The 21,350-nt window shown below is 43.7% G+C and overlaps 1 protein-coding gene and 1 long non-coding RNA gene across 2 annotated transcripts in view; both read left to right on the top strand.

Moving 5' to 3' along the window:
- The window catches only part of TMEM178B (transmembrane protein 178B), a 342,516-nt gene that overhangs the window by 120,925 nt on the left and 200,241 nt on the right, over nt 1-21,350 (top strand). The window lies entirely within an intron of this gene.
- LOC119869550 lies at nt 180-8,466 on the top strand. The gene is made up of 3 exons (XR_005371232.1): nt 180-238; nt 5,182-5,522; nt 7,994-8,466. It is a non-coding gene; the product is annotated as an uncharacterized LOC119869550 (long non-coding RNA).

Genomic DNA, 21,350 nt, shown 5'->3' with positions numbered 1-21,350 from the left:
CCTTGAAGATGGTCTGTAACCTACCAGTTGGGTGAAAGGGAGCTATAGCTCTGCTGGTCTGAGTTCCCTTGAGAGGCAGGGCTGGCCATGAGCATTAGTGGGACTATTCCGTAGCCATGACCATGGGGAGAAGATGGAACTTGAGTCCTGACAACAGAGGTTCTAGGGAAACTTTGAGGATCTAAAGTGCCAGGTCCAAGGGGGTGGGCAGAAGGCAAGAACCAGATCCAAGGTGAAGGTAGGGTGGAGTCGGTAGGGTCACCCTAGAGATGATGAAGCATTGCTCAGTCTGAGACTCTGGCATTGCTGATCAAGTCATATTTAGTGATTGGCAGCGTTGGCTGCTACGACAAACCCCACATTTCTCTGTTCATGACTAAGAAGAAAGGCTGCATAGGTTGATCAGGTTTAAGGACTTTTAATTTCTTTATTTTTTGGAGGCCATTGTTTTAGTTGATCGATTTGCTGGGCTGAGCTAAAATGTTTGGTCCTCTGAGATAATTGTGGGAGCGGACTCCTGCCCTAGTTAGACCTTCAGGTTGATGTTTTCTGCCATTTGCATTCTTGTCTTTTGCGGATAGCTGACTCTGATTTGAACTTGGAGATCCTAGTAGGCCAAGAGGCTTGCCTGGTTCTGGGTAATTCAGGCTTACCTACAGTAGTTCTCCATGGAATTCAGCCTTGCTCATGTGAAACTATAATTCTGTGTGTAGAAGGTGGGAGGTGGAGCTAAGCCTGAGCCAAAAATAGGGTGTTACTTGTCTTGCTTCACTCTCTATGCGTATCTATCTTAGGAGTCTTCCATGGAAGGTTGGTATAGACTACAATTAAAACATTCTTAGATTCTTTGTAATTCAACATTCCAACCAGGGCCACCCAAAAGGACTTCCTGTAATGATGGAGATGATCTATAAATCTGTATTTCCCAATATACTTAGCCTTAAGCCACATCTGACTATTGGGCCCTTAAAATAGGGTTAGTGCAACCAAGCAATTGAGTGTCTGATTTAACTTAATTTAAATTTAAATTATCACACATGACCAAGTAGCTACCATATCAGCCAGGGTAGTTCCAAACAATCCTCAGATTTCTTAGATTCCAAATTATAAACTGTTGATTATGAACAATCGCACATGAAAAACAAACCCTTACAACCATTTTCAGGCTGTTAGGAATGCACATTCCCTTGAATCACCCAGATTCTTACTTGCTACACTGCCCTTGGGCTCCCAGAAGTCCCAATCCCAGAGCTAACTGGGTTGTTCTTAGGCTTTTCTGCTGGTCCGTGCCATGTGCAGATAAGGAGAGGTAGCAGGGATGTTGTCTCATCATTACCTGTGCCAAATCAGGGCCAGGTTGTTGCAGGTTGGGTTCCCTGGGAAGATTTTGAGGTGGAGTTTTGTGGGAGGATGTTTATTAAAGGCATGTCCTTAGGACCCACTTCTATGGTAAGGAAGGGACAGAGCAGGGTTTGACAGAGGGAGAAATCAAGCTATAATGCAGGGCAAGTGACACCCCCACCCCAATAGGAACTCTGGTCATATAAGTGGCCCTTCAGAGTTTCTGCAATGGGATTGAGGTGGTTGGGCCTTCAGCCTCCCACACTGCTTACTTCTTGGTTGTAGGCTCACCAGAATAGGGGCAGCTTTGGGCCATAGCTCTCTGAGTAATCCCCAGGAGGGGCTGACCCCTGAAGGCCAACAACTCTCCCAGAACCAGGGCAGCAGATCCTTCCATGATGAGAGTTCTGGGCAGTACACACAGTATCCACTGTGCAGGTGTTTGATTGAAGTGATTTTTTTTTGAGGTTGCCAGTAAAGTGACTGATACTCAGATGGAGCACCCCGCCCAGAGCTCTAGCCTGTAAGAGACAGAGGTGGAACTAGAATCCTGGCCTTGGTGACTGTAAAATTCATGCTCTTTCCTCACCCCAAGGATCCCTTACCTATACCTTATTAGACAAGCCTACTCACATTCTCTTCTCTTCTCTCTGCCCACTTTCTCAGGTGTACTTTCTTATTTTCATTATCCTCAGGACAGCCCTACTTCATCCTCCCCCTCTCTTACCATCAGTGACACCCCCCTCCTCCTTATCTAAAGTAAGTAAAGCTCCCTCCCTGTGAGCTGCCAGGCGAGCCACCCTTCCACGCAAGAGCTCAAGTATTCAAAAGAAATGAAAGAAAGCTATTTATTTTCCACTTCTGTTTTTTTTTTCCATTTAATTACTGGTATCACAACAGGTCTTTTTTTCTATTGCTTTTCATTGCAAATGTATAGTATTTTATCTACATTATGAGTTAAATAGGCTTTTGTGGACTAGCCTGGAAACTCGATCATTTATAACAGACATGACTTCTCTGGAAATGGGTTCTGAATTCTAACTAACTAACTTTTAAATGAGGATTGAGAACAGAACTCATTTCAAAGCTGGAGGCTGTCTTTCTATTTTCTGGGCAGCTTGCCTCTGAATGGTCTCACCCCCTCTCTTCTTTCTGCATCTGTCTGGGTCCTCGAACCAGACACTGTCCATGGGGTGAAAGCACAGACTCCTCTTTGGTCCCTTGTTCTCAGCCTATCACCAGCTGGTGATACAAAATTAATTAATGCCCCATGGTGCATCCTGTGTAGGCTTATCTGAAATCCAGAAATCCAACCAAGAGACCGCAAGCATCCTTGGCTCTAGGTATCATTCATTCTTAGTCCTCCTCTCAGTTCACGTTGATAAAATGAGACTAATTATGTAAGATTTCCCTGAGGTTCCTTGCTTGGGCTCCTAGCAGCAAATTAGAAATGAGCAATCGGGGTGTGTGTGTATGAGACCTTCTTTTTTTTTTTAAGATTTTATTTATTTATTCATAGACACACACACACACACAGAGGCAGAGACACAGGCAGAGACACAGGCAGAGGGAGAAGCAGGCTCCACGCAGGGAGCCTGACGTGGGACTCGATTCATGGTCTCCTGGGCTGCAGGCGGCACTAAACCACTGCGCCACCGGGGCTGCCCTGTATGAGACCTTCTGAGGCCTAGAGACTCCTAACAAGGGTGTGGTGGTAACACCATGTGGGATGACATCAGTATTCACAGTCCACATGCCACTCCATCCCACCACCTCCCTCCTGGATCTTCTAGATGCTGCACAGTTGCCAGGGAAACCAGGAAAAGGAGCTATACAAAGGCTACCTTGACAGAGCTCTGGGCAGATTGTCTTGGAGGTAGTGCAGAAAGAAAGGTGTGTTCCTTCAGGCCCTGAGTTGAGGGGAAATGCCCATGTAGAGCCAGCTCCCCCTCCTATGCTGTCCCGGTCTGGTTCTGACCCTCAGTCACGGTAGCATTGCATGTTTCTGCCCCCCACCCCCAACCCCCATCGCCATCAGCTCCTACCCAAAAGGATCTTTCCATTTCCTGGAAGTAAATGTGACTTCACATCAAAAGAGTAGGGACTTCTGATTTATGATTAAGGTTTGAAATCTAGTTACTGTTTAGCTTGGCAGAGCTAATAGAAAATGTGCAATTAAAAAAGAAAAAGACTGTTCCATTTCCTTGTTAAGTGAAGAAGGGCTGGGATCCTAAGTATGTGCAGTTCCTGGTCAGAGCTTTGTGCTCTGGTTAATGAAGAGCCATCTGTGGTCATTCTTGGAATGACCTGGTGGGACCTTCATGACCAGGGTTTACAGAGGGCCTGTGATATGTACAACTGGGCAGTGAAGGAGGGGTCTTCAGGGGACCTACAGTCTACCAGAGAACCTAGAGCAGGGACAGAAGTCAGGATGGCAGGGGTGGTGCTATGGGATGTGGACAAACCAAGTGCTGTCAGCAGCGTGTAGAGGAGGAAGAGACCATCTCAGCCCAGGACGATGGGTCAGGAGTAGCAGCACTTAAAGTGGCCCTAAAAATACTTCACTCATTAACCTTGAACATTTTTTTTCCATAGCTCAATTTATGGGATTTGTAGGACCAGCTAGGATTCAACTTGGGAAGCTGAAAATGAAATTTTTAAAAAGCCATAGACTCAGGCCAAGTTTATTTAACCTTGAGTTCCTACCATTCGCTGGAACTGTCCTAGGCACCAGATGAAAGAAACAGCCATTTCTACCCTCATGGAGCTAACACTCTCATGACATTACTACCACTTATTGAGTGCTTAACATGGCCCTGATATGTGTTATTTTACTTAAACCCCAACTGTCCTGTGAGGAGCGTATTCTTATTATGTCTGTCTTACAGATGAGGACACTGAGCCTTACAAAGGTTACCGAGCTAACTCATGGGAGAACCACATGGTGTGAGCAGTGGGACTTAATGATGCTTTAGCAAATGCATCTGTCAGTATGTATGGGATGGGTGGAAATGGGTGGAGATGGGTCGTGAGATCTCCCGGCCTGGGAGATATCCCTGCTGTGGATCTCTGACACTTGATCACATAAGGAGGTGAGGCTACATGCTGAGTGGGTGTGCCTGAGGGGAGGGCTGAGATTCTGAGGTGTGTGGACAAAGTTCAAACAAGTGGACAAAGTTCTGACTCACTCCTTCCCTGCATGACAGCCATCTTTATCTCCAAGAACACTTATCAGCACTAACTAGGGGCATGGAAAATGAGCTTTTTTGGAAGCATAGAGAAGAATTAACTATATTTTATTGTGCTTACATTTCTCTTTTCATACATGGAAATATACTTATTAGCTTCAAAAGCTAATTCAACTTTGGCATATTGTAAATGCATGAATTCTATTTCTCTTTCCCTTGGAATCTCAAGGCTAACAAGCATTTTCATTCTGCTATTAAACAAGACCCCTTTGATCATGGTCATTTATCTATAAGAATTAGTTCTTATGTATGTATGTATACACACACACACACGCACACACATATACACACATATATTACATTTAAATATATTTAAATATGCCAAGCTCTTAAAAATTATTCTCAAGAATGAATTCTCAAGAATTATCAACTGCAACACAATTCACTAATCACTCATGAACTCAGATTTGAGAAGATGGTTGGATTTTCTTGTATTTTGATTTTAAAGACTGGATTCTCACCTAGGGATTGTAGAGGGGTGGAATCAATGAGTAGCTATTATATACTCTTAGAAAGTGGGGATCTTCGGCCTTACTCACTTGGATCCATGAATAATTCAGCATGATCCCAGGCTCCTTTTTCCTTTCTTTAGGTTGAGCTTATTAAAATTGCATGGCCAAGGGACACTGGTGAGGAAATGGCTGGCACCCTCCAGATCAGCTGCCAGAAACCCCAACTCTGTCTTATAACAACCTCAACTCCCACTCCAGGGAAACTGAGTGGCCATCAGTAGGGGATAGCCAATGGGTGAATGAAGAATGCGGGAGAGGAGTAGCCAAGTGTCTCTTCTACACGTGGGATCTTTCCTCCATTCCCCTGACAGCCATCCTGGTGGTGCATGGAAATGAAATGCTATCTCCATGCTCACTATTGATCAATGTGGTCATTATCGTCAGCCTCATCATTAAGTATTTATAATATACTGTGCACAAGGTAAGTGCTGAACAGACAGGGAACCCATTTAGAAGCTTTCCAGGACTATCTAATTCATCTCCTTCAGTGAGATGGCATCTCCAAAGAGAACATCTAGAGCCAATTGATAACAGTACTATGTTTTTTGGGGAAGGAGATGAATTTGATTCACTGTGAAGGATTTTCTGAAATAATTTTGAAAAAATGCTATGGTTCTCTTAGAACATTTTTTTTTCCATAGCTCAATTTATGGGGTTTGTAGGACTAGCTAGGATTCAGCTTGGGAAGCTGAAAATGGTGGGAACCAAGTGAAATTTTTAAAAAGCCATAGACTCAAGCCAAGTTTATTTAAGAGTTGTCATGGAGATTGAAAGCTAACATTAATGCTGGTTAATCTTGAAAGGAGGGATGAAATCTGCAACAGACCTTGTCCCCAAAGGCTATTCTGGGCAGCAAGCATTTGCCCATCATCCGAATCCTTTAAGTCTCTGTCCTAATCCAGCCCCAGAACCAGCCACCCTGCTTCCAGTCCTTTTTTCTTCATTAGATGAACATTCACCCCTCCTCTGTTTTATCTCTTTTTGTTATCGACTGATTTTATTTCTCTTATCAAAATGTAACAGAAAAATCTGACAGAAAAGTGTAACAGAGCAGGAGAACATCTACAATTCCACCACCAAGAGGCAAATGCTGATAGGTCATGTATCCTTTAGCATTTCTTTACATGATGTAAATAATACTTTATATATAATTTGGTATCCCAAGTTTGGTTTATAATTTTTAACATTTCCTTTTGTCATCAGAACTCTTCACAAACCCAATTTTAATGGCATCATAATAATCTGCCATACAGATACACGTAATTTACTTAACCTTACCTCTGCAGTTAAACGTTTATGTTGTGCTAGTTGGGGCTGTTAAGGATAATGCCATATTGCTAATCCTTGTGCACACATCTTTGACAATATTTTTGATAATTTGAGGATAAACTCCTAAAACAGAGATTACTGGCTCAAAAGTCACATGCATTTTTTTAAGTTCTTGATCTATAATGCCAAATTGCTTTCCAGAAAATTCTAGCTGGTTTGGTCTTAACCTAATTTTACCTCTATTGGAAATTCTTTTTTCATTCAAGTATATTCTAATTTGATGAAAAATAGTTACTTGTTTTTGATAATTTCATTTCTCCGATTATGAGAAGGGTTGAATGGTTATTAGCCATTTGTGTTACCCATTTTTCCAAGTTCTCTCTTCATTTGCTTTGTCTTTACTTTCCTATTACCTATTTTTTCCCATCCAAATCAATCCACCTTTAGTACGTGTGCCACTTGACCAAGGGCTCCTCTTTATGTCAAGTCCCACCCCCTACCCCATTTAATCAATTGCTTCCTCTTTAGGATTTCACTCTCAGGACTAAAGAGATTGACAGTCAGAGGCACAAGCCCTAAGGGGTGTTCAGAAAATGAACTCCAGTAGCTTACATAGGTTCAGGAACATTTGGGGTTTTATGGCCCTTGGAGTTGGTTGATACTTTGGGAACTCCAAGGGGAAGGACATATTGTCCTGTTTGTATCTGGTATCTCCTGGACCTAGAACAGAGCTGGCACATACAGAGAAGGTAAGGTACTCACTGTGTATTTGTGCAATGAATGGCCAGTGCCTTTACAAGTTTCTGGCTTCTTTGCAGTGATTTTGGCTCTTCTGACCCCCAGCTCTATCACTGAGCTTAAGAAAAGAACAAAAGGGCTGCCAAGAAGGTTTGAAATTTATCTACATTTTGCAGTTTGCACAAAAGGGATCATGACCTGATCTGAAATCAAGAGTGGGATGTTCAACCAACTGAGCCACCCAGGAGCCCTCGGGCATGAGGAATGTTTTTTTTTTTTAAACATTTTATTTATTTATTCATTAGAGATACACAGAGAGAGAGAGAGGCAGAGACACAGGCAGAGGGAGAAGCAGGCTCCATGCAAGGAGCCCGATGTGGGACTAGATCCCAGGTCTCCTGGATCACACCCTGGGCTGCAGGCGGCGCTAAACCGCTGAGCCACCTGGGCTGCCCATGAGGAATGTTTGATTAAAAGAAGTTGAGAAGCCTGAGATTGAAGTTGTGGGTATAGGGTTAGCCTGAAGCATGAGGGTGCCTACTCAGAATTGTAGAGGGTAGAAATGACATTACTCTCAGCTGGGTGACCTCTGTTCTGAGGCAGAAGTTTCCCTATTTTCCATATTAGCCCTGGACACCTTTCTCCAAGTGATGGTTCACCATGGCTTTTCTTTCATTTCAATCTGGCCCCTCTTGGGGGTTCCCCTACGTCTCAACACAGCCAGACTTTGAAAGCTTGACTTGGGAGTATTATGACTTCCATGTTGCCCTGGGTCTGTGTTCTATCAGGGAAGGGTCTTAGCCTCTCGTTGCTCAGATCCTTCCAGGGAGCTCAGTGTTTGGCAAGCCCAGAGCACTTTGATTTGTATCTTTTGCTTGTCCAAAGGATCTTGGGAGTTACATGGATTCCTAGGAGTTCTCTACCAAAAAGCACTGCTCCTTTCTGAAAAATTGGCAGCACCTAGTTCAACTTCTTTGACTTCATTGTGCATCTGTGCCTAGCCCATGAAATATTTCCCCAGGACAGAATTTCCAAATTGTCGACCCCAGGACCGTCAGCATCAGAATCACCTGAGTGGGCTTGCAAACGCCTCCCTCTCACCCCGTGCAACAAACCAAATGCTTCCCTGTCAGTTCAAACCACTGAATTAAATTCATAAGCAGACAGTCTAGGACTCTGTACTTTAACAAATTCTAAAGAGTTTTGTCTGCTAGCTAAAGATGGAAAGCTCCTGCCCTAGGGCATAAGGTGTTTGTCTCCCTAGGAACACTGGTCCTGAAATCTGTCTGGTGCAGATGGCACCAAGGGGCACTACCTGCTTCCTTTCTACAGCCTGCTTCTTGCTTCTATATGGACCCTGTGACATGCATTGTTGGTGTTGAAACATGAATAAGGTGCTGCCTCTGTACTCCATTACAATTTATGGTATCTATAGTCATACATAAATGACTTCAATAAAGGACACGCTGGGAAAATCAGATGCCATAAAAGATGGGAGAAGGGGAGATCATTTTACTGAGGTTGGGATGATCCACTGAGTGTTATGGGAGCTAAGATTCAAATAGGACTTTGACGAATGGCTAGGACTTCCCAGACAAATGTGGGTAACAAAGACTTTGCAGACCAGTGTAGCAGCTTGAGCAGTCTTGGAGACCTGGATGCTGGCGGGGAGTCCCATGTGACTAGAATGGAGAATGCACAAGGCTTTATGATGGAAGGAGAGACTGAAGGAAGGGTAACACTCAGGGACGCAGGACTTTGTTTCAGGTCCCGGCTAGCCTTGACACATTTCCAGCAGGATCACATGTGACTGCATCCTCTAGATACAAAACTTGGTCTGGGGGTTTGCATGACCATTGTATTTCTCCACATTTGGGTTCATAAAATCTTCTTTTTCTTTGTGTCCTCTCATACCTTATGCAACCTCCCCCACCCCCCCACTACCAAATAGTTCTGTGCCATCTGCACTCTATTCTTTGTGGCAGAGCCAAGCCTTGGTGAGAGAGTGGAGGACAGACCAAGAAGAGAGACAGTTTGGTCAGTTCTGCTTTGTCTGTGCTACTGGAGGGACAGACGTGGGAGGTGTATAATCCAAAAACAGTGGGTGATACAAAAGGCATTTATATTTGGCTTTGAAATGCACGGTGTGATTGCTGGCAGCAGGAGCAGCAGATTTACCTTCCTAATTAGGCAAATATTCAAATGAGTTGGCACTCCCTGAACACATGCCACCAAATTCCAAGACTGTGTAAAAGAAACCTTACCCATTTTCATTTTAATATTATCTACATTAATTATGTATTAGTATTAATTATTACATTAATACTAGCTAGACTGTTGTGGGGTGTTTCTATGCCAAATGGACTTCCAGTTGCACGTCTTCATCTGTGATTGAAATTTCGTGAGGCTGGGAATAACCTCTCCCAAATTCAGAATCATTGGATAAAGCTTTCTGATTTATCATGATAAGAAATATGGTAATAACAGTTTCCTGGTTGGTGTAGAATGCTTGCTTGAAAGATGGTTCCTGTGCCCACGTTGAAGCATACCCAGTAGGCTGGAAAAAGCTATTCGTGGTTCTAATTCCCTTCTGAACTTTAGTTTCCAGTAAAGCATAGTCAGATGTAAATTATGTGATGTACTCTCAGCCCATATGTAGACAGAACAGAATTTATAACCATCCGTAAAAGCATTTATCTTGAACTTATTAATCTCATCATGGGATTTTGTAGATAGAGGTGACATTTGAGTTCATCTAATCAAACTTTATCATTTTAGTAATGAGGCCCAGAGAAAGTTATGGTTCTTGAGGATTAGTACTCAAAGTATGCTTGTGGGGCACAGGCTAGCCAAGGATTAAAAAAAAAAAGTGGATGGTTCAAAACAAAACAAAAACCAAAAAACCCTCTGACGATAATGCCAAGTTGATTGTGTGATTCAGTCACCATACTTCCTAGGAGCTCCTGATGGAGAGGATCCTCCTTCTTCTTTCACAGTTCCTCACTGAGCCCAAAGAAATTGCCAGATACCTTTTGAGATCCACTCATGAACAAGTTGGGTGTGGTCCTTGCCCTTGGGATCTTTTTTTTTTTTTTTTTTAAGATTTTATTTATTCCTGAGAGACAGAGATAGGCAGAGTGAGAAGCAGGCTCCCTCTGGGGAGCCTGATGCAAGACTCCATCCCAGGACCCCAGGATCAAAAACTGAGCCAAAGGTAGACACTCAACCACTGAGCCATCCAGGTGCCCCGCCCTTGGGATCTTATATTCTCCTCTTAAGCACACGTTGCTTTTTTGTTGGCTTCAGGCCTGTCTTGGATCTGGCTCAGCCTTCCAGGTCCTGGGTGTGTGATGTTCCCGAAGCTTGCCTGCTGTTTGGTTTTTCTAACGAGCACAAACAGAAGAGCACAAGAGGGATTTTTTTTTTTCTCTGTTCAGTCACCAGCAAGAGTTGAACTTGATGAGTGTGAGAGATGCTGATCAGAGCTACAGTGGGGCTGATTGCGGCTTCCAAATGTTCTCTGGGATGCAAGCCAAGCAAATGCTCCCACCCAGAGGCCCCCAGGAGTGTCAGAAGGGATGGGAGGGAGGGAGCTCTGATCTCAGGAAGGGTTCATGCTGAGGGGGAGAGGGAGTGGAAGGGCTCCCCAGCATGTCTGACTACACCCCTCCCAGGTTGGAGAAGTTAGAGGAAGAAGTGAAGGAGAGCAGACAAAGGGGAAGATAGAAGAAGGAAGGGAAAACATGCATGTGAGGGTGGGAAAATACACCTGTGCTGCTGAACTGAAGCGCCAGGACCATGGTGGACCAGAGGAAGAGAAAGCAGGCAGGGACCAGGCCTCCACGAGAGCCATCATTCTGGGAGACAAAGTCCCTCCTCTACATGATGGAAGCAGTAGGTGGACCCAGGCATGTCACAGAAGACCCTGCCTGGGTGTGCCTGCGTGAGTTATGTCACCTGGTCAGCGCTTGTGCCAGCGGAGGCCTGCGTTCCCCCACAGCTGCCCTGATACCCAACAACACGCGTGCTACCAGGAGTCTGGCCCAGGGACACCGTGGAATTAATTGGCCCCTTTGGGATAGCCGAAGCCTACATCTCTGGACTCATTGGCAAAGGGCTCTAAGTAGGTGAGATGATGAGTTGCATGGGTGTAGGTTAGCTCTTGGGTGTTGGGATTTCTTTTCTGTGCCCAATAAAGCAGACACCGACGGACATTTGACAGTAATCAGCACCACTGAGAGAGCCCGAGGGAGTTGGTAAGCAGCTCAGCTTTTTTGTGTGTGGCTGACCCAGATATCCTCACTTTATTCCTAGACGGTGCACATGGGTGTGCACACGCATGTGCATGCAATACTCTTTTTTGGTCATGTTTCCTTCACATCTGGGGATATCCTAGGTGGGTTCACTGGGGCACAGACTCTTAGCTCAGGCTGCTGTAACAAAAATACTAAAGACTGGGTGGCTGCAAGCAGACATGGTTGCTTTCTCAGTTTTTGGAGGCTGGAAGTCCGAGATTAAAGTGCCTGAAGAGGTGTGGTGAGGGCCCACTTCCTGGTTTGCACATGGTTATCTTCTTGCTGTGTCCGCACATGGCAGATGGCAGAGAGAGGAAACGATCTCTTGTGTCTTTCCTTATAAGAGTGCTGATCCACTCTCATGGCCTAATTACCTCCCAAAGTCCCTCCTCTCCAAATACTATCACACTGGGGGGTGCGGTTTCAACATTGGAATTTTGGGGGGAACACAAATATTTGGTTCGTAGCACAGACTTTGGGACTGAGCTTTGCATGTAGGGAATTTTGGGGGAGGTGCTCTGAGAGGGAAGATGGGAAGCAGGATTGGGCAACAGGAACAGCTAGATGGTAAGAGAGTTGGAACAGAGGCCTTTGCTAATGGCGTGGGGGCTGTGAGTCTGGGGTTGCTCTTCATAGTGCCCCAAATTGAGGGAAGGGTCCAGGTCTTTGTATCTCCACATTGACCAGTCGTTGGGTGCAGGGGACTGCTTGGAAAAGGTCTACCTTGGGTAAAGTGACTCCCTTGACCAAGGGCAATTCCTGGGGAGAGCATCACAGGCAACACCAGGGCAGCTAGGTGAACTGGTGCCTCACCGATGAAGTGGGGGGGACCTTGCTGGCTCCCACAGCACCCACTAGGGGAGACAAGGAGTGTCTCTGAATACCTACATTCTGAAAACTGTTAGCCACTCTGGGTGCACTTGTGGTTTCCAACAACAGGATAGCTTTCTTGGTGGTTCTAAACTCTACATCAGGGGGCGCCTAGAAGATGCAAGGAGAGGAGGCTTGCCCACAGGACTTGAGAGTCTTGCTTCAGAACACTGTCGACCACCTCACTTGCGGGAGTGAACGTGGGCTGTCTCCCTTCTGCTTTCTGGGAGCTAAAGCTGGTCACTGGAGAACACTATCCCAGTAGAACTATAACGTGAACCAAGAGTGTCGCCACTGAGTTAAATTTTGCTATTTTTTTTTTTCAAAAGAACCAGATGAAATTAACCTTGATAATATGGTTTCTGTAACCTATTATAGTCAAAAATTTTACTTCAGCGTATAATCAACATTAAAAGAAACTTTTTAGTAAGATATTTTTTAATTTTTTTGGTGTTAGGTCTCTCAAACCCAGTATAAGTTTTGTAGTCTGTGTTTGGACCAGCCAGATTTCCAGTGCTCAGTAGGGCATGTAGCTAGTGGCTGCTGTCTATATAGGACAGCTTTAGAATAGAGTTTCATCTTTTTTTGTGTGTATAGCACTAAGGTAGCTTATTCAGGATGGACACCTTCCTTCTAGAAGCTTCTAAGCTTCTGCTGTGGTGTTCACTGATCTAGCTTCCAAATCTACATGGTCAGTCTTCAGCTCAGAGTCACCTGGACTTTGGGGCAAGTTTCAAGAATGATATAGTTTATGATAAACTGGAAAACAAGGACAACAAACTAGCGACAATCAGAAATTTACATTAGTACAAATGCCTTAAAGTCCTGAGATACTGGGATATTGGCCTTAAGCGTAGATACTCTTCTCTCTTCTGGGGTGATGATACCTTCTGATACTGATACTTTCCCAAAGTAGAAAATCAATGATTTTCTCTGTCACAGGTGAGGACAAGATTATTTGTGAGTACGAATTTTCCTTTTAAGAATGTTTCTGGGCAAAGTTTTTTTTTTTTTTTTTAAGACTTTATTTATTTGAGAGAACACAAGCAGGGGGGAGAGAGAGAGGGAAAGGGAGACTCTCCGCTAAGCAGGGACCCGATTTGGGGCTCCATCCAGGACCCTGACATCAGGATGTAAGCTGGAGGCAGACACTTAACTGAGCCACCCAGGTGTTCCTGGGCAAAACTTTTTAATCAATTGAATTGCATTTTCACCCCCAGAGAGAATACTGTCCTATGTGAACTAGATCTGTGTTTCTCTGCCTTTTGCAAACGCCTGGATGGATTTCCAGCTTCAAGCACATGGCCTTGTGAACCATTCATTTTGCTATCATCTACATGAAGCAAATTGTTTTCTTACCCTCTATTGCCCTGAGTTTGCATTCCCTCTGCCTCTCCACATCTCAGTTTTTCTCCTCCTCTTGGTGATTTGGTATTATTAGCTTATGGAAAGTTCTTGGAAAGATGGGTGCTGGTGAGGCTCCCCTTTGGACTTGGCTGGAAGCCTAGCAGAAGCTCCCTCTGTGGGCTTAGAACATTGTCACATCCCTTTTTGATCCAAAGGGGGTTCCTGCCTCCCCTGGTTCACCTCATCCCAGAAATCAGCATGGCAGTTTATTATCTGGCTTCTCAGCTATCAAGCTCCAGCAAGATTTGGAGGCATGTGGTAAGGCTGATTTCCATCAGACATCTTTTAAAATAGCTTCCCCTTGCTTCCTTTAGAATAGTGATGTCCAACAGAAACATGATATGAGCCACGTACCTAATTTAAAATTTTCTGGTAGCCATATTTAAAAAAAAGTGAAAAGAAATAGGTAATATTAAATTTAATAGTGGAGATTATTTAACCCTATAAATCCAGAATATTCTGATTTCAATAGCTAATCCATGCAAAAAATTATGAATGAGATATTTTACATTAAGTCTTCAAAATCTGATGAGTATTTTACACTTAGAATACCTCTGTATTTGGGTGCTAAATTTTCATGAGAAATACTTGATCTATATCTAGAGTGCATAAAATGCACAGTGGAAAATGTGGATTTACATATATAAGTTGTTCCAGACATACTTAAGTTTTTTAATAACTAAAATGAGTTACCTCTCCCCTCCCAGTTTTAATATTCACATCCACATTAATAAAACTGGTTTATCAGCAAAGAATGAATCGATTTGACCTTGAAGCAGATTGAAAAGTCCTACTGAATAAAGGTGTGTTGAATGGAGAGTGACTTCTATTACTTTCATTTTTAAATTTAGACTTAAGTTTAACTAAGGAACTCCTGGGTGGCTCAGCGGTTGAGTGTCTGCCTTTGGCTCAGGGCATAATCCCGGGGTCCTGGGATCGAGTCCCACATTGGGCTCCCCGCATTGAACCTGCTTCTCCCTCTGCCTGTGTCTCTGCCTCTCTCTCTCTCTCTCTCTCTCTCTGTGTCTCTCATGAATAAGTAAATAAAATCTTTAAAAAATAATTATGTCAAGTAAGAGATTCACTTTCTCAATCATAGCAGCCACAGGTCAAATGCTCAGTAGCTATATGTGACTACTTTAGAATATCTTAAAGTGCAGTTGAATTAAAAAGAAGAAAATACGAAACAAGGCTCTATAGTGACTTCCCCACAGTAAATTTCTGTGCGGCTGTTGTCAAATTTGTTTTCAACATATGTGTCGTGTTTCTGTCTCTTCATGAACTACCTTTCTGAGTCTTTATTGGGATTAGAACTGCAGTGCAGTTTCTCAGTTTCTCTACCCTTCAAGTGCATGTGGTTTTGTTTCCTGCTTTTTTTTTTTTTTTTTTTTTTTTTTTTAGAAAAGTAGAGCACACCTGAGTGTAGAGGAGAGGGACAGAGAGAGAAGGAGAATCTTAAGTCTCCTTGTTTGTGGAGAGCCAGATGCGGGGCTCGATCTCAGGACCCCGAGATCATGACCTGAGCCAAAGAGTCAGATGCTTCACTGACTGAGCCACCCAGGTGCCCATTTCCTGCTTTTCTGATACCACGTTCCATCTTCCCCTTTATCCAGCTTTTTTTTTTTTTTTAACTTTTTTCCTGTTCTTCTTTCATATCTGACTTCCTTCATCACAAAGACTGCATTTTTAAAAAATAGATTTTATTTTTTAGAGCAGTTTCGGGTTCATAGTGAAGTTATGTGGAAGGTCCAGAGGTTTCCCAGGGGTACCCTGCCCCCACACACGCATATCCTTCCCCTTATGGGCACCTGGTCCAGAGCCATACCTTGTTACACTTAGTGAACCTATACTGACCAATAATCACCCAAAGTCCACAGTTGACCTTTGGGTTCACTGTTGGTGCTGTAGCTTCTGTGGGTTGGGTAAATGTCTCATGACCCTATCCATCATGATGTCGTATAATGATAGATTATATGTGTCTTATAAAATAGTTACACTGCTCTAAAAATCCTCTGGGCTCCACCTATTTCTTAAATTCTTTTTTTTTTAATTGAATAATTTTGAATTTCCAGTAATGAATAAAGGGAAACAGTTTAGATTTTTCACTCACTCCAAAATAAGATATAAGCAAACCTAAACGACCAAATCCCTGTGACCCTTGGTTGATTTTGTTCTCTTGGGGGTTGCTGACTAACAAAAGGGAAAAATATCCCTGCTGCTAAATCTGTCTGCGGTCAGCCAGGCTCCCGTGGCTGTGTTGGGTTTTGCGGAGAGGGTTGCTGGAAGGGTCCCTTGTTTTTTTGGTCTGACCCCAATGATTAACTTCTGTTTGAGTTAAAATAACAAATAGAAATCCCTCAGCCCTTCTGTCCTCTCAAGAGGTAGAGGGAGGTCAGCTCTGCATTGTGGGGTTATGGTTGCCATGAGAAGTAATAAAAAAGCATCTTGGCAAGGGTGTAAGATGTTTCTGAAGCTGAGGGAAGGTCAGCTGGGGCTGGGGGCTGTCATCAGACAAGGGCTAGAGGGAGGGTGGGTAGGAAGTGAGGAAGGTCCCTTAGGTTAACTTGGGCCGGTAGATGTGTGACCTTGAGCAAGTCACTCTCTGGGCCTCTGCTTCCTTCCTTATTGTCAGATTCACCTGCTCTCCCTCTGATTCCTCCTCTATAATGGCCCACGAGTCCAGATGCACTTTTCTGACACTTCCATTCCTACTGCCAGCCAGCCACACTGTTACAGAGCTGAGGTTAAACCAAACATTTACATTATTAAAGGTGATGGGAAGAAGGAAGGAAATAGTAGCTAATGCATTTCCACGTTCTATTTTCACTCCAAATAATTTAAGTCTGTGTAAGTTGTTTATCGTGGCTCATCAGGACTCAAAAATGTACCCACCAGTATATATGCATTTAGGGCCTGGTGCTCTGATGTCTTGGGAACATTTCACATAGTTCATTCTTACTCAGTTTGCCAAGTGTTCAGTGAGTATATATTTATTTTTAAGCTTGTATTTTCAGGCTCTTATTTTGTGCCAGGCCCTGAAATAAGCATTGTATAGAGGTCTGCTTATTTACTTATGTGCCAGGATAGGGAGATTCTTTTTTTTTTTTTTTTTTTTTTAAGATTTTATTTATTTATTCATGAGAGAGAGGCAGAGACACAGGCAGAGGGAGAAGCAGGCTCCATGCAGGGAGCCTGACGTGGGCCTCAATCCTGGGTCTCCAGGATCACGTCCTGGGCTGAAGGCGGTGCTAAACCGCTGAGCTACCAGGGCTGCCCGGATAGGGAGATTCTTAACAAAAAATTCATAAGCACACTTCCTGTTATTCAGAAGCTTATAGCATACTTTGAGAGGTATAATATATCTGCTTAAAACAGTAAAAAGTCCAAGGCATTGTTTGAGGCACCTGAGTGGCTCAGTTGGGTAAGCATCTGCCCTCAGCTCAGGTCATGATTCCAGGGTCTTGGGATTGACCCCACAAAGAGCTCCCTGCTGGGTGGGGAGCCTGCTTCTCCTCCCTCTGCAGCTCCCCTTGCTTGTGCTTGCTCTCTCTCTCTGTCAAATAGATAAAATCTTAAAAAAAAAAAAAAAGTCTAAAGCATTGTTTTAAGTGCCCAAATGATAATACAGTCAATAAATGCTTCAGACGTCCAGAGAAGGGAAGTGAGTTCCAAGGAGTCTGAAGATCTCATGGGACATATAGAGAGAAAGGAAGGTAGTTTTTTTGAGTAGGAATAATTTGGGTTGAAGTTCTGGTTCTGGTTGATAGGAAGGATCTAGGAAATGAGAGACACACACGTAAGTCATTATTGAATGAACAAATGAATGGCTTCAGGCTTTTGCGTCTGGGTGACCGAACCAAGGCTGCTGGAGCATGGAGAACAATGATCATGGGTTCCGTTTGGGGCATGTAGTTTGCGATGCTGACCTGGCCAGGAGGAGATGCTCATGGGTGCCTGAACTAGAGTGTAGATGAAAAACCCAGCAAGGAATACAGATTTGAGAGTCGTGGAGTAGAAGCAATAGTGAAGTCATAAGATAGGATTTGTTTCCTAAATAGAAGGAGGGAGTGAGGGCAGAGCTGTGTGAGGCTCCTAGAGCTTACACCTAAGGAAAAGAGGGAGTCTGAAAAGGTCATAAAAAAAAAAAAAAATAACCAGAGAGGTAGGAGGAAGCATCTTGTAGGTCAAGGAGTGAGGAGATTTCCTGGTGTGGGTTGTGACTTGAGGCCCCCGATAAAGGGAGGAAAATCCAAGCCCTGGAAAGGCCATCTCGCTTCTCGAGTAGACTCAGACTTCTGTGGATAGAGCTGTGCTCATTTTACACTTGTAGATAATTTTGCTCAGAGGCCTGGATGTTAAATGTTTGCTATAGAGGTTGAATCTTCTTTCAAGTACATTTTACAAGATAGAAAAACACAACAAGCAAGTCTCTGAGAGCCGATTGAGTTTACAGCGTGTGGAGGGATCATCGAAGTCTCAGAATTATTTTCCCTTCCCTTCTGAGAACCCTCTTCTGCATGCTCATTTCCGCAAATAATGCTCATGTGTTTTTGCCCATCCCCAAGCTCGGATGCAGCCATGCTGCACACGTAAGCCAGCTCCCCTGCCGGAGCTCCACATTATTTGGGAATGTCTATAGATTTTGCAACTGAAATCAAGACGAGAGGATCAGCAAGATATGAGTAGATTTGCTTGCAGGCCTTTCCCAAATCCGTATCTTTCTCGTGGTGTAAGTCATCTGGTGAATTTCATTATGGTCTATAATAGAAATGTCATCACGTTGAATCCAATGTAAATCTACTTCTGTTATGTAAACAAGCACTGTTTGGATCTCATTCTAGAGCCAGGATCAGACTAGAAAATGGTTTGGGGTAGGAATGGGAATAGGGTTTAGGAAATGGTACTTTAGATTCCACCCCCCCTCCCCCGAATTCTGATTTAATCTGGAGCTTCTGGAGCTTTCTATGGACCCACAAAGAGCCTGTCTAGTTTAGGCTTAACTAGACACTACGTTTTGTTCACATTTATTTCTGAAGGGATGATTCTCACAAAGAATCAGATTTCTGCTGGGTTCTAGACCTCTGCGGGGGAAGAGCAGCAACTTTTATTCGTTTGTTGATAGTTTATCCCACTGGAGCCATGCTTATTTTAGTTCAAATCAAATCATATCATCAAATATTTATTATTCCCTGAGTCAAATGGAATTGAAAAATACTTATAGGTTAGTGACCTGTTTCCCTACGTGATGCAAGGAGCAAATTTTTTCATTCATGATTTCAGCAAGTATTTATCAGGCTCAGTATGGTGCAAAGTGCTTTTGAATCTACAAAAGGGTATTTGGGATGACATTCATTCTTCAAGAGCTTATAATGTGGGTGGAGAGATCGGAACAACTCAAACAAAAAGGCTTTAAAATAATGGCTAAATATGTGGGGCGTTTTGTGGTACAGCCTATGTGCTTATGTAGTCAAAGAAAGCTAAATAGTATTAAGTGATGCAGTAACCAGAGAGGGCTTCCTGGAGGAGGTAGACCATGGATCATGTTGGACAGCAGAATTAAAACTGGAAGAGGTATATTACCAGTCTTACTCCTCCCTTTTCTCTGCTGTAAGTGGGAAGTTTGTCATCTGCCATTCCAATAGTTGATACTAATTTGTCTTTTCCCTGGAAATGCTTTTCAGTATACTAGAATTCTAACAGCAAATTCCATGCGGTTATGTTAAATCTGATATGAGACTTACCTCCATCAAATATTAATGTAATCATTCAGAGGCAAACTCTAGTGGAGATGTATTAATTCAATATAGGTGCTCTTTAAGGAAACAAATTTTAAACTTACAGAGTCAAAGCAGTAGAGACGAATCCATTTTAAAGATACAGAACTTTCAAAATGAAAGATTTTCGGGCTGAAATTGGTAAAATTAGCAACCAAGACAATTGGTTCAACTAGCAGTTGAACAACTACTATTAGTAGGAGCAGTTGAGCAACTACCATTAATAGTAGCAACTACTATTAGTAGACTGTAGCTGTACCATCCAGCAGTTTATATCAAATGTATGCATTGCTGCCGGTCCCTCTAACACCAGGCAAGGTGGCTATTACCAACTCAGTTTTGCATATGTGGAAACTGAGTCCAGAGAGTCCCGTGGCCAGTGAGTGGTGCTCTAGGGATTTCATCCCAGCTGTTGCTGAGTCCAGAGCCCATGCTCTCTGGGGGTACCCTACATCACTTTGGCCCAGTATGAGCTCCTGGGAGCTCTCACAGGAGGAGGGAACTATGGATGAACTAGAATTGTGACATGGAGTCCAGAAGCTCTGATGGGGGGAATTCTTCATCTGAATAGGGACACTGGGTGGCAAGATAATCAGAGGAGAAATCTCAGAGTTTGGAAGGTGTTTCAGAGTTCTGAGGGTCCTCGTGAATCAGTTGCAGGCCTCCAATACACGATTCTGGCCGCCAGCATCTCAGTCTTGTGGTGGAAGCCAGTATAGCCTTAAGGAGCACAGAGTCTCTTGGACCAATGTTCTCCATCTCACAGCCCAACGGCCAGGTTGAGGTTGGCCGACTAAACACAGGATAGTCAGTTAAATTTGAATTTCAGGTAAACTACAAAACTGTTTAAAATTTTTATTTATTTACTTATTTTTAAAAAGATTTTGTTTACTTATTCATGAGAGACACAGAGGCAGGGACATAGGCAGAGGGAGAAGCAGGCTCCCTGTGGGGAGCCTGATGGGGGACTCGATCCCAGGACCCTGGAATCATGACCTGAGCCAAAGGCAGACGCTTAACTACTGAGCTGAGCCACCCAGGTGCCCCCAAAATGTTTTTAGTATAAATATGTCCCAAACAATGTTTGAGACCTACTTACACTAAAAATGTATTTGTTGCTTACCTGAAATTCAAATTTAACTGGGCATCCTGTATTTTTTTGTTAGCCATATCTGGTATCACTAGCCCCAGCTCCGGCTGACTTTGGTGACAGGTTTCTGGCCTGCTTCCTTTTCCTTTTTCACCTGAGTCCTGTCTGTTAGTAGAGCTTCAGGTCACTTTTACAGCAGTCAAGCATTAATTTATTTAATCTTCATACTGACCCTATGAGTAGGCACTATTACCATCATTCCATTGTATAGACAAGAAAATTGAAGTACCGAGGGTTAAGTTACTTGCTCCGAGTCACATAGCTAGTGACAGAGGAAGGATTGGAGGTGGCCAGTGTGGCTCCAGAATCAGTAAGTGCTTCTTTCTATTCATTTACCCGCTCTTGTGTAATTGGGACAGAATGGAAGGAAGTCTGATGCTAAGGAAAGAGAGCCTGGTGGGATAGAGAGAACCATTCAGTTCCTGGAGCTCCAAGGAAAGAGCATAGATAGGATGCGGGGTGTCTGATGCACTTATTGGGGGGGTGGGTGGCAAAGCAGGAGCTGGTGCTGGCCTGCCTGCCTTCTTGAAGCTTCTTGACGCTTATCTCAATGAGCCTGTCCACTGTCATTCCTCTGAGCACTGAGGCTCTTCTCTCCCCGCTTACCCCAGGTGCATTAAGTCAGCTGCTGTTTCCCCCACTCCCTGGGAACAGCTCCCACCAAGTGGAGCCCTGACCAGCATACCTCATCATTCGTGACACGCCGTCTTCATATCCAACAAGACAAATGGGTCTAATCTCACTAC

This window comes from Canis lupus, chromosome 16, assembly GCF_011100685.1.
Source record: "Canis lupus familiaris isolate Mischka breed German Shepherd chromosome 16, alternate assembly UU_Cfam_GSD_1.0, whole genome shotgun sequence".
Classification (NCBI taxonomy): Eukaryota; Metazoa; Chordata; class Mammalia; order Carnivora; family Canidae; genus Canis; species Canis lupus.
The sequence above is the reverse complement of the archived record's forward strand: the minus strand, read 5'-3'. Positions and strand labels throughout refer to the sequence as shown.